Below are 13,834 nucleotides of genomic sequence, written 5' to 3' on the forward strand. Positions count from 1 at the left end.
GACAAGCAGAGAAATCTTAAAATGGAAAAGCCTTGGTTTTGTCTGTCAGCCAGGATAAGAAGTAGTTGGTGGGAAAGGGGTGAACTGAAGGAGACAGTGCACTTCACGGAATGAACAAAATTTAGGTAGATCTCCTAGTCAGTGCAAGAGGTGGTTCCTGCTGCTAACTCCGAATTCCAGTTTTGGGTGACATCTTAAAGTAGACAAGATGTTTGGTATGGAGAACATCCAGGAGATGGCTGTAGATTTTATGTTCTTGCTTTCAGACAGCAAGGCTGAAACCCTAGTTTAAAATCAGAACTTAATTATTTAAGATGCTTTTCAAAAGGGAAGTAGATGTTCACTGGCTGGTAGTAATTCAAATGTATTGACTTGTAATTAAACACAATTTTCACATTCATTTGGCACTATTCCTGGAGAACTGGGTGGGTGCATACTGTGTGTGTACACATACTTACTGAAGCAGTTGTAGGGCTCAGCGTACGCTTGCTCAGATTCCTCATTAATAGCTGCTTTTTCCTTGTGGTTTGTGCCAAGCTGCGCTTGGATGGAAAACGGCGTTTAAAAGCTCCAACTTTGTTTAAAAACTAATTAGTGAAATAAAAGCTTGTTCAAATGCTCTACTGTTTGAGCAAAATAGAAGTTTACCAAAATATAGTTTTGTTCTTTAAAGCTATCCAATGTCATTAAACAAAGGAAGCATTGTGGCTTTTCATTTCTGGTCACCACGTCCTTCAAGAATTTAAATATTACGGTAGATAACATACTAGATACCAGAGGGAAGAGAATAATAAGCTTTCCACATCCTGAAACTTCCCCACTCCCACAAGTGGCAAGTTCAAAGCCCATAGTAATATGTTAATTTAAACAAACTTAAATATACAAACTATTTTTTTGCACATTTGGGGAAAAAATGTAGTTGTCAAAAACTGTCTTAGACTTTCTGCAAACTCTTGTTTCACAGCATTGGTCAATAGTTTCTGCAAGCTCAGTATCTGAATTTCTTTAAAGCTTTGAGAAGCTTTGTGAGTTAATTTAGTTTTATTTTTTTTTAGAATTAACTTAATTTACAGTGAACATACTGTGGTTTCAAATGTAGAATTAAAAAGATTTGATTAAGATATTTGAATAGGTCTGATTTAATTCCAGATGTAGAAGTGCACAGAAGTGTGATTTAGATTTGCAGGGTTCCTCCTCACTCCCTGAACCACGACTGACCCCAGCAGCTCTTGCTTTTGCTATTAACCAGGTACCTGTCATACCTGAGCTATCCCCAGACGAAGAGCTACACACCTCAATCGGTTTTCTAGAAAGGAAGGTGAGTCCTATGTATTGCAGTGCAGTATTGGAGATAAAAGCTAAGCACCAGGGAGTACGTTCTGAAATGAAGTGAGATTTTTCTTGGGTTATCTGGTATCTCTGCAATGCACTTAACCTCTCAGCAGGTTAAAACAGAAGCCTTTCAGAAACTGCTGGTCATGTATGAGGGAGCATCCCTCAGCCCCTCTCGGGAATGCCTGGGTCGTTCTAGGGTGGGGGTGAGCAACAACAAAAACATCTGTTAATGCATTTGGCTTTCTAAATTTATCTTTGTTCCCTATCTGACTCCTGTGATGCGCGGTACTTCTCTTATCAAGGGAAATGGTGCATTGAGGTGGTGTTTGCAGGGAGATTGGCACAATCCCTCCGTCAGGAGTTTGGGAACAAGAAAAGTCAGTGTATATCTGTGCAGGTGGATGTGTGCCCGGTGGAGGAAGGAGAAACAGGGATTTAGGAAGAAAGGATAGGAATTTTAAAAAAAATTTTATGAGCTGAAGTTCTCTGGGGGAAAAAAAACCCCAAGTGGTCTCAGTCTTGAGTGTTTTTCCCATTTCTTCTTTAACAGTTCCTTCTTTTTTTTTTTTTTTTTTCCCCCTGATGTATGAATGAAATTGCAAAGTCAAAGGTCACCATAGCACCACTGACTTACTTGAAGTGCACTTTAAGATTTCAGTATGCTTTAGCCATCATTTAAAAGCAGCTCTGTCATTGGAGCATGGGTCTACCTTGCAGATGCAGTGGAGGTGTGTTTTCAGGTTCTGGAAGCAACTAAGCCATTGCTGTAAAAATGGCACAAAGGATGGTAAGTCAGTCTGTGTGGAGCTCCACTTCATTTAAATGTAACAAGAAGCAAGGGTGCATGGGATTTGGCCATGGGAAGGAGCTGAGTGCCAGGCTGCTTGGGATGCAGCACTTCTGGAAGGGAAGACTGTGATCTCTGAATGAGGACACTTCCCTTTGCTCACTTCATGGCTCTGCTTGGTGCCGGGACCTGGCACATGGTCTGGTTTTGGAAATAAGCAGAACTGTACCAGTGAAATAGTATAATACCTGTATTTTGAGTAGTGTTTCCGAGGAGGGCCCTTAGGAAGAGAAATGTCTTAATTCCTTCAATGGTACCACTTGCACTTCTCAATTTCGCATGCAGAAGACATCCTCCATCTGGTTCCTGAGGAAGAAATTATTCTTCTGCAAAACTTTACTTTTTAGTCACTCGCCTGTGTGTGCTTAGGAGACTTAAGAGCAAAAAGATCTTACTCTTTGAAAGAGCTATCCCAATGTTAAGGAGGTTCTGTGACCTCTGTCAAAGAGGCCTCTGTGGTGGCCACTGAAGTGTTTCAACATAGTATTCACATAACAGCTAGCACTGAAGAAAAGAGGAAGAAGGAAGGAGAGGAGGTCAGGCAGTTCATTTTGGGGGATTATTTATTAAGACTGAGATCTGGCCTGCAGCACTAAATATGTAACACCACGGATGGATATGTGTTTCTTTTCTAATATAAGATATGGAAATCTGCTTTGTTGCCACCATTGTAGATGTACTAAGAAATTATTTCTCTACTCCCTCTCCTTGTTTCATTCCAAAGACATTAAGCCCCTTAGAGTCCCAGGGTGTTATGTTCACACCAATACAGACAGACACTTTTGGAGCTCATACAGTGCTTTGTTGTGAGCTTCTTGTGGGGAATGCACTGCAGTCAGAGAGAACTTAATTTTTTAGCCACAGCTTTGCTTATTCTAATCCCGTATAAAGTGCATTAGGTCTTGGGCTTTGGGTGTTCACACGCCTCAGTGTATGCCTTGTTATAAAGATCAGTTTGAATTCAAGCAATAATATGTGTGGAAAATACTGGTACTGAAATATAAGACCCTCTGATGATCCTGTGGATGTTTTCTTTATTAAGTGCTTCATCTAAAAATCTCCTGTAACACTTGCAGACATCATTAGTTATCTTAAGGTGTTATAAAAACCAGACCTACTCATCCCATCTCATCTACATTTGCACACGTACTTGGAAACTCAGTGCTTTGGTTGCTGGCCTGCCAAGGAATGTGTTGAGGATCATTTGGTATTTCACGAACAGGGGGGTCTCCCCTGCTATTCCCACAACATGTTGTTCCCCAGGGCTGTACAGCCAACGAACACCAAACCCACAGTTTCTTCATGGTGGGGAATACGCAAGTCAGGGCTCAGACACATGCTCTGTGTTACGGAAAGTTCGATGCTTTGAATGTTTCTGGTATAACTTGACAGCTTGCTGTTGAAACTGGTTGTGATATGTGGCATGGCAGTGTTAGCCCCCAGTCTCTGACATTTGGTTTGCACTTTTTAATAGGAGAAGGTGCTTCTGATGGCTGCTAACCTCTTCCCATTCCTGCTCTCCATTTCACCTCCTACTTCCACTCCCATTTCATGCCTTGTTCCCTGCGTAACCCCTACTGCCTGCCTGGTGCTGAAGCAGCCTCAAGACCTGGGGAAGGGATGAGGACCCTAAGTGGGTTGGTGTTGGTGCAAACGTCCTACAAAACACTGTGCTAGAGAGGTGCTGTTCATCGCACCGTGGCCGTGCAAGGCTTCTTCCAAGGGACCTGTGGTCAGATCCAGTGTGGACAAGCTGCTCTCCAACACGTGCACTTACTGGAAGGACCACAGCCCCCTTGTTGGAGGCTGCTAACTTCTGCTCTTACTTTTAATTGCTTAAAATATGTATCAGTTTTGTGCATGTTTTTATTTAAAACAAAGCAAAACACACAAATAAAAAAAACAAACCATCTCTTTAATGTAAAAATATTTTGCTCTTCTTGCAAAAAAAAAAAAATTGGATGAGGAGAGAAGTTCACTTAAGTGGAAGAAATGAACTCCACTTTCCAGAAGAGAGGATCAAGTAGTGTGAGTGTCCCAGCAGCAAGTAGCACTGTTGAGTGCAAGGTATTAATCACACTCCAGAGAATTTTGCAGTTAGCTGTTTTCAGCCATGTTTTTAATCAATATGATATCTTAGTTCTGTCAAATTCAGAATAAAGCCACGTCTCAAATACTGCTTGTTGCTATCAGTTTTTAACCATCCAAACTTTAGAAAACTTGCTTCAGCTGTTGAGGGACCTAACTTGTGAACCTTTCACAGACTGCATATTTTTAATTAGCCTGGTTTTTGGAGAATGACTGCAATGGAAGTCAACTGTGTTATGATACTTGCTGGATACTGAAGCATGTGTAGTTTCCCCGTCTGAAGCATTATAAATAATTTCCAAAGTCCACAGGTCAGTTGCAGTTGCCTTGCTTGAAATAGAAAAGTTAGGAGATGAAGTACTCTTCCCCCAGCTCACCACCTTTCTAGCAAGGCATGAAGGAGAAACCCAGCTCACTTCATGGTGAAGGAGTATTACAAGCCACATTCCTACCTAGGTAAATTCCTCACCTCATTTCAGAGTAAGGATTTTTTCTTTCTTTCTCTTTTTTAATTTGCTGCTTTCTTGAGCTGGAGTAAATTGCTGTGGATATCTACAAAGCTGCTCTACCCTCTCCCAGGAGCTGACGGCCCCTAAGCAAATGTGAAGTGACTCCTATGTATTTTGAGAGACAGTGTTTGCATTTGTATCCTTTGTTGATAGAAGCTAGGTAGTGTAAATATGGATAAATATGAACTGACTGCAGGTATTGCAGCAGAGTCATTCAGTGGTTTATGTGTGAAACCATGAAAGGAAGAGGCTGAACAGAGAGCCCTGCAGCTGTTTGGTGTGAAATACCTGTTGGTGCAAGGTGTGATCAAGAGAAACACATTCTTAGGGTGGCTGAATGTACATTATATTCTTGTTTTAATTAAGCCTTGCCTGTTATGCACGGCGACGCTTGCGGTGGTAGGAATGTCTGTTTGGCTCCCTTAACATTCAGCGTGTTTTCCTGAAGCAGAAGTAGTGTGGTCAGCTGCTAAGTGGAAGCATAACTGAAGTTTCAGATGTAGGATAACTTGTTTCACGGACTGCAGCAGTGCTTTTAATGTAAGGCTCTCTTTCTGCTGGAAATATGTTCACTGGCTGAAAATGTTGATTTGCAGATGCTGTGATCGTATGGCTCTTTTCAATTTCAAAAATAATGTCCAAAGCGATTCTTCTGAAGCTCGTTCTGGTGTTGGCCAGTTAAGTATCCTGTTACCTACTGCTCTGTTTCTGTCATAAAGAAATATTAAATTCAGATGTCTTTATAATGACCATTTCCTATTCTTTCCTGAAATAAAGTGTGCCTTCTACGAATGTTTCTAGGAGGTTAATGAATAATTGACTACTGAGAAGAAGAGAAGATCCTTTTAACTGACAATTGAATCTGGTGTGATGTATGAAAATTAATAGGCCTAGAGCTTGAAATGTGATATAAATAGCTTGATGTAGATATACAATATTTAGACACAAAGATGTCCTTATTAGTATCAATTCTAAATATTGTTATTTATTTTGCATGCAGCTCCAAAGAACTTGTCCTGGTTTCAGCTAGGATGGAGCTAATTTTCTTTAATTTGGTTTCTCAATCAATGAAGCTTTAGAGTTTATGTATTTAGGATCTGAACTTGAATGCAGAGACCCCTGTTACATTATTCGTGTTCAGATGAGGGAGAAGACATCAAAAAGCAGGTGTGTTTTTCTTTTTCTTTTGTTTTTTTCCCCTCCTTATCATTTTTCTCTTTTTGTTACACTTGTGCAGGCATTTGTTCAAATTGAAAAAATGGCTTTGAATCTCTGTATCTTCTAGGAAGGAAGAGTGTGCAATGATTGTTAAAATGGAAAATATTTTACAGCTGTTGCTTTTATAGTCGGTTTTATATGAGAGCTACTGATGAGCCAGTAATAAATCAGTGCAAGCCTCGCACGCCTACGCTTTTCCTTCTTTGCACAGAACGTGGATATTGTTTACTCCCTGCTCTCTTCTGTGTGGTGAACTGCACGGGGAGTTTTCCCGTTTTGAAGAAGGATTTGGAAATGAAGTTGCTACCTCGCTTCAGATCTTAATCTTCTTTGCTGTTTGCAGATGATTCTTCACCAGCCAGCCGAGTCAATATTAAAACCAAGCTGTGCTGCCTAGAACCTGGTGACTCTGTCTCTATCAGCATTTCCAGTTTCTCATATCTGAAGTTCAGAAATTGGCGATAAATTGAGTTCCCTGAAAGGGAGGAGGGCTATGAATTACAAGGCTTAGCCACCTTCTCGCCAGCCTGCCGTGCTGCCTGCCCGGGACTGAGCAAGGCCGGGGGCTAATGGTTTGCCTTGTTCCGTTTCTGTGCTACTGAGGTTTGTCTTGTCCTTTTAGGAGCTTGCGTACCACTTTCTGTCAGTCAGAAGTGAATATATTAAAGTGGTTAGGCTCGTACTTGTGTAGATTTTTAATTTATTTTTTTTTATTTCCCTCCCTCAATTCCCCTCTTAAAAAAAAATATATATATTTTGCTTTCATTTTTGTTTATGCGATTATGCAGAAACATTGCAGGTGATACCAGCTCGGCGAGGGCAGCCTGGCAGTAACTAGCTTGGCGATTCTCAGGCTTTTAAATTCTTCAGCCTTCCTGTGTCCATTTGTTTCCATTTCGCAGGTGGCTTCCCTCTTAAATGAGTTTCTTTTAATCAGACGCATGGGAGTACAAGGCTGTGTTGTTTGTTAGACCTACACTGTCAGGTGCAGTGATCTGAGCAACAGCTTCTGGCCTGGTTAAAAGGAAAACCACCTCAAGGTGAAGGTTATCCCTATGGTTTAACTCCGTGTAGGCAAAGGTGCAGGTGTGTGTTGTCTGGATTTTGGGGTGAGGGAAGCCTGTTACTGGTAGTGAAACTGTTGCAGGGTGTTTGTCTGTTGGAGTATGGTTTATCCTCAGGCAGTGATTGCTGGAAAGTGCAGCTGATGGGGCTGGGGCAAGGGGGTGAGTTTTAGTATGGCTGAGCACATCTCAGTGCACTGGGGACTTCTGGTCTCTTGCTGGAGAGGGAAACAGTGGGCAAAAGCTAGCTAGTTGTTTTGCAGGTTTTTTTCATTGTGAAAAGGTCATTTTCTATTTCACCACCACCAATGCAGTGAATGCAGGAGGCAGAACAGGCAAAATAGCAGCACCCTTCACCTCTTACTGCTCTGAGACTTGGTGGTATTTGCGCTCTCTCGTACCACTGTGCTGCAGCCACGTACAAAGTTGGGCGGTCGCTTTGTGGCTTGGGCTGCTCCTGCGGCTGTAATTTTCCAGGGAGAGAGTGATGAGCTGGACCGCTGAGTACTGCACATGCTCCGGGCTCAGCAGACCCTGGCCTTCAGCATTGGTGGTGGACCCCGCAGAACACAGCGAGTGGGTGGTGGGAGCAACCCGGCGAGAGCTACACCAAGGCGGGTGCGGAGCCGAACAAATACCGCAGTGATGCTGTCAGCCCTGCTCAGCGCAGGGAAAACTCCCTGCCTCTCAGAGCCTTTTCCAAGGACCTGCAAACAGACCTTCAAACCGCTGCAAGGGAGGACCACTTTTCTTCAGTCATTCCCTCACACTTCTAATTTAGCTGAATGGGTAATCTAGAAGGAGATTAATTTCCTAAGATTATTTATGCAAATGACAAAAAAAAAAAAAGTCTGTTTCTGGTAGCAAGGCACATAACATCAACTCAGATGAAACCAGGAGAAATTTCAAGACAAGAGAAGCCTGTGGTGCTGGTTCTTCACTCACTCCAACTGAGAGGCATCTTTTTCTGCATTAGAATGAGAACTACAGAGTCCCATGTTTTTTTCTCGGGCAAATTCTGACCTATTCAGGCATGTCTGTAAACAGATACAGATATCCCAAGCAACATGAAAACTCATAATGCCAAATTGTGTTGTGAGTTTTTACATACTAAAAAAATTAATGGTGTGTTATGCTGGTACGTGGACACAGAGATGAGTGGTGACAGTGATTTTGTGTGCGACACAGGAACACAGCACATACTAGTCTATGTCCCTGGCTCACCCTGCATGGAGTTTTTTTTCTTCTGAAACGGTGATTGTAGGGGCTGGGAGGTTTTTTGGTGTTTCAAGTTAGTGCAGCACCATAGCACAACGCAGCTCCAAGTAACTCTTCATAAGCACGTTGCCTGTGAGACTCTGGGAGGCCAGACACTGAGCAGCTGGTGTCCGGCACCTCACTGACAGGTGAGTGGGTCAGGGTGTTGTGTCACCCAGAGTTTGTGAATGTCAGGCGTTTCCCCTCTTTTGGGCAAGAGCTGGGAAGGAAGCCGCTTTATTTAGAAAAGGGCTTTTTTTTTGTTTACTTCTGTCTATTCTTATACTGAGTAGACATAGTATTCCTCTTTCCATGTGAAACATCTCACTAAATTATAAATGTGAGGAAGTGGCTTAACCAAATTGTTGTTTATTGGGTGATTTTGTAGAATTTCTATCTTTTATTATGGCTTAGCCATATAGCCATGTATTCCTCTTAAAATAAGGAAACAGTGATGATAACAGAAGCTCCTGTTTTTAAAAACTTGATCTTAACTTACCCAGGAGCAAGGAAGGTGTTCTGCAGGTGAGGCCAGTGATACTGGATACAAGCCTCCTTCTTGCCTACAGTGAGCACATGCACCCATCACTCAGAGCAACCCCAGCACTGAGTGACTGCGGCCAGAATTCCAGGTTTTCCAGGATTTCCAACTCTAGCCCTTTTTTTAGATGAGAAAACAGTTATTAATCCTTCCCTACATCTGAAAGTGTTGTGCAAATGGGCAAGGATATGTAGAGAGACCTGCTTCCTGTCCAGTTCCTAACGGCCTCATGCAGGGGCTTTCTTCAGGGGTCCGGCCACTTGTAGGTGGGGAGCGTGGGCAGAGCTCAGTGGAGCAGTGGTCCCCCCAGGGGCAGGCTCTCCAGGTGGGACACATGGACATAATTTATTTTGCTCAAATCTTCGATCCTCAGATCTCATCATTCAGAAGTTCCTCCAATCCCTCAGTCAAACCTGAAGCAGACAAAAATATTTTCCCTTTAACATTGCACTTTGAGTAATGAAAATTAAAAAGAAAAATAATAAGGCTTTTTTTCTTAATCTAGTTCCTAAATAGCATAGTATGCCTGTTCGTCTTAGATACGTGATGGAAGGTTTTCGGTTTGTAACTTGTAATTTATTGTATTTTGTTCCTTAGGACCTGTACTTTTGGTCTTTATTTTTTTTTAATCACACTCTCGTGTTACTCCTCCTCATTTACTTATTTATTTTTGCCCTTGGCTCAGAATTCCAGATGCATCCTGATTATATAGCCCTCTGAGCTTTATCCTTCATTAAGCAAACATCAGAGTTCAGTATAATAAATATGACTGTTCTTTGGCAGCACTTTCTGCATGTCTTTCATAGCTGACGGGTTTGCAGCACTTCCAAATGTCTCTTAATGTTTTTTTTCTTCAAATTTTGATTAGAAACATCACTCAGGAAGACAGAGGAGCAGTCATGTTTTCTCTGCTTCTGTAAACATACATAAATGTAAGTGGACATTAATTTTATTTTTTTCAAATTATGTCTGCACTTTTTTTTTCCAGTAAGAACACCTCTCACAAATGTAGTTATTCTTAGTTCCCAGGTAAACCAGAATGCCTTTTGGGTAGAGCTTTTTAGCTTTTTGGTTGGCAACTTGGTAAAATCCAGATGCGAGGTACAAGGTGGTTTTCCTAATTGGACTCCGAAGCTTAAAAGCTACATCTGAAGCCAGGAATCAGTTCCTCCTTGTTCCCACATGTTTTTGAGACAACGACTTGTAGGTTTATGTTGTGAATGGTCTGGGGAAGGGCTCTGCCCTCCTTCCCTAGGGATGCTTTCCACCTGAGCCATGTGCTTGGTGCTGCTCTATGGGCAGGGAGCACGTGTCACCTTCAGCTGGATGCCTGGTTACCTGGGTAATAGATAGAGAGAGATCGTCAAGTTCCCAAGACATTTCTGTGGCACTTGTTCCAGAGGGGCCATGTACCCACGGTACACTAAGATTTGCTGCATGCCAGCAGGTACAAAAACCTGCCCCGAGGAGGTGCTGATGTCCAGGCCGTGGGTGGGGGTACCAAGGACCCTCTGTCACACCAGGAAAGACAGGATCAGCCACAGAGCCTTTTTTTTCCCATCATCCAACCTTTTTCTTGTGGATGGAAGTCGTCGTCTAGTTTACCACATTCTTTTAAGTGCTTGAATACAGTTACAAAGCAAATCAGTGTTTGAGCTGAAAACTGAGCTCACCTCTTGTACCATTCCAGTTCAGCCCTTTCTTTCTTATCTCCTTACCGGCTCTGCAAGAGGACCCAAAGGAAAACTGGGAAACCATAATGGAATTATTGCTGTTGTGTTGAGCAAGAGAGTGATTTGTTCATAGCTCAGTGTGGGAAGGAAATTTGATATGATGAGCTGGGGACAGTCGGTCTGTAGTTTATTCTCGCCCCGCCGTGGCCAGCACCTACTTTCTGCCACTCTTCCTTCCTCTCCCACCCCTTACACATTTTTCTCTTGCTATAAAATGATAGTAAATATAGGAGGTTTTTCTGATGCATGTGAAACTACTCCCTGAGCAGGGGAAATCTAACACCACACGCCATGCACTTCTGGCATTGCATGCCTAGGAAGCAGGACGTAAAAGTCGTGTTGTCATTTATGTACTATAAGCCAGCTACGTATTGCTGCACAAACCAAAACAGGATTATCTTCGTGGAGAAACTGCTTGCTGTGTGCATTTGTCTTCAAAGTAAGTAGCACAACTTACTGCAGAGAGAACCTCCCAAAAAATCCTCTGATGGCTTGGCCCTACCTAGGCAGGGTGAGGTCTACACCAGGCTCTGCCAGCTGGTCCCCTAGGCACTGTTCCCTCTACCCACAGGTCTCGTCTTGACTTTGCACCGTCACAGGTACTGTGAAGCACCAGTCAATAGGAACTGCCATTTGGAACATAGAGAGATACTTAGGAATTGGTAAGAAAAGGTTAACAGTCATTCATCTGCCACGGGGTGTGTGCGAGCATGTATATCTTCACAGTTTCAGCTGTAGCTGTCATGTCTACAAAGATTACTAATGTTGTAATTGGAACAAGTGAAATCCGCTTCTATGAACTGCAGCTGGATTCTTTCCAAGGAGCTCGGTTTCTTTTTAATGTTGTGTTATTAATTAGCCGAGCAATTCGTTCTAGTTTTATTTGGAACAAATCAGTGAGTGTTGCCATCTTTGAACTTTTCTGTAAGCGGCAGTTTTTTTGAAAGAGGTCTTTCACTGGAGAAAAGCGAGTGTCCTCCGCAGGAGGATGGCTTCTGCTCTGGGAGATCGGTGTATTCCCAGTGTCCTTGCCAGCCTCCACAAAAGGAGGATATTAAGAAATGTGAGTTTTCTCTTTTTCAGAGTTATTGCAAAGCAATAGGAGGTTTTCCATCCATTCAGCAGAAATATTTAGCTCTTACCATAGTTTTATCAGCCTGTATTAGCATTTTACCCTTGTAAAGCTACATATTCTTCTTGACTGTGAGATACCCTTGAACAAACTCACTCATTTTTCAGGAATGATCCTGGGAAAATGTAGAATCCCAGTGGATGTTTTTGGGTGGCCTGGTTTAGTATTGCGCAGATATGCTCAGCACAGCAATTTACATGGAAATATGAGATGCTGGAGGTATTTTAATGCCAGTTGCCCTTTTATTGTTGTTCACTCTCAAGTCAAGTTTTACCAATTCAAGGAATTCTCTACTCCAGGGGAAAAACTTTTCACAGATGGTATTTGTAAAGACAGCAAGGAAGAAATTTAAGGAATGTTTAAGCTTTGGCAAGTGTGAGATCATTTTAATTATGTATGTGACAGCAGCACGTGAGGGGCGTTCCACTGCGCTCGCCTCTGTGCGTGCAACTACAGGTGCTGCCTTCCTGAGTTAACCTTGCCTTGAAATGGAGGTGTACTTGAAGAGGGCTGGACGGGGAATGCTCTTTCTCCAACAAGTTTTCTGCACTCTCTTTGACCTCGTTGCATTATGCAGCTGCAGAGCTGCCCACAAACCAACCACGAGCAGAGCCCCCACTGCACAGAGCACTTCTCATGCTCAGGGTGGTGGAAGGTGTCCTATACAGTGTACAGTCCATGTGTGTAGCATAAGGAATAAAAGCTTGTAATTAAAAACTTAGGACTTCATTTTGAATTAAAATTACGATAGCTTTAATAGTCTCAGGAAGGAGGTTTTTTCCCCAAGGTTGTATGTCGTATCTTTTTCACTTCAAAATCAGTTGACCGAAAGGAAATCTGTGCTGATCTTTCTTTATCCCATTATGGGAATGTTACTTGGAAAAATAAAAGCTTGTTGGGAAATGGAAGAGGAAAAACAATACCTACATTTCTTCTTTTTAGTTCTAACTATTTTTTTTCTTTTTGGCTATTTTTATATCAAAGGGAGTTTTCTCACCACCTAAATACTACAACAGCTTCATTTTTCTTTTTGTATTGTCATAAGTTTAAAATTAGAGACCCAGCCAGGGGCCATCCTCCCTTTGGTGATTCTGGTGGAATGGTTGTGCGCGCTGCTTGGCACGGTCCTTGCTTGTCGCACGGGTGTTCCCATTCTGTCTGCCTACCTTTGCCTTCCCCAGACCCGTGTCAGGTCTGATGCTGAATCCCAGAGACAGAGGACTATTAATCCACAAGTCACCCCATTAGTGTGAGCAGCACTTCCTTCTCCAGTGAAAGCACCTAAAATACAACAGCTCTTTGACTTTGAGTCTCCCAAGTTCCACTTTCACCGTTTTCATGAAACGTCTATCCAGAGTGCCTGGCATAAATCTTTAAAAACAAGGATGCCCCCGAGGCCAGATGTGTGACAGCCTTTCACAGGAATGCTTGCTAATTGCTTTTGATTAAATGGCCTGCGTACCCGCCAGCCCTTGGTGTCTGCTTTCGGCTGGCACTGTGGTACTGTGGGCTCTCCCTGGCGCTGGTGACCCCACCTGAGCAGTTTAGGTCCTCTGAAATGGCATGGGGTTCTTCGGGGCGTCACCCAAATTTCCACTGATTGCTTTTGACATCAGAGAGGGGTCAGGGAAGAAAAACAAACAAGGGGCTTTTTCCTGTATAATTATATATACATATATAGATGTACAATATGTGTGTGTGTGTTTATGCATAGATGTGTGTATGGGTTTACAGCTGTATTTATGAGAGTTTAATAACCAGCCACCCAAACGTTTGCTTAGACTCTGTGTATGTGAGCGTTTGGAGGGCTCGTTATTGACACAGGCTGCGGGAATGAGGTGCTTTCCTGGGATCATGCCTCTGGTGTGCAGTGCTTCAGACAAGCCATCCTCCTTCAATCCAAGGGATTGCGCGCAGGGCAGGCGATGCTTTATTAAGAGCTAGGGAGCATTAAGTACATTTCTTGGCCCTCCGTTTAAAGGTTTCCTCCAGGCTTTTCTTTTCTGCTTGATAAGCTAGACTGCAAACAGCTCGAGGCTTCTCATGTCAAATTCTTGTTAGCAATATATAGTTCTGCTGGGAATATGCTCAAATCTGGGGCTTGGTGCAT

General features: G+C 42.7%; 1 protein-coding gene across 2 annotated transcripts in view; it reads left to right on the plus strand.

The window, feature by feature from the left end:
- SLC22A23 (solute carrier family 22 member 23) overlaps positions 1–13,834 on the plus strand; it is a 116,725-nt gene that overhangs the window by 56,537 nt on the left and 46,354 nt on the right. The gene's annotated exons all lie outside the window — the stretch shown is intronic.

This window comes from Chlamydotis macqueenii, chromosome 2 (assembly GCF_036417535.1).
Source record: "Chlamydotis macqueenii isolate bChlMac1 chromosome 2, bChlMac1.mat, whole genome shotgun sequence".
Lineage (NCBI taxonomy): Eukaryota > Metazoa > Chordata > Aves > Otidiformes > Otididae > Chlamydotis > Chlamydotis macqueenii.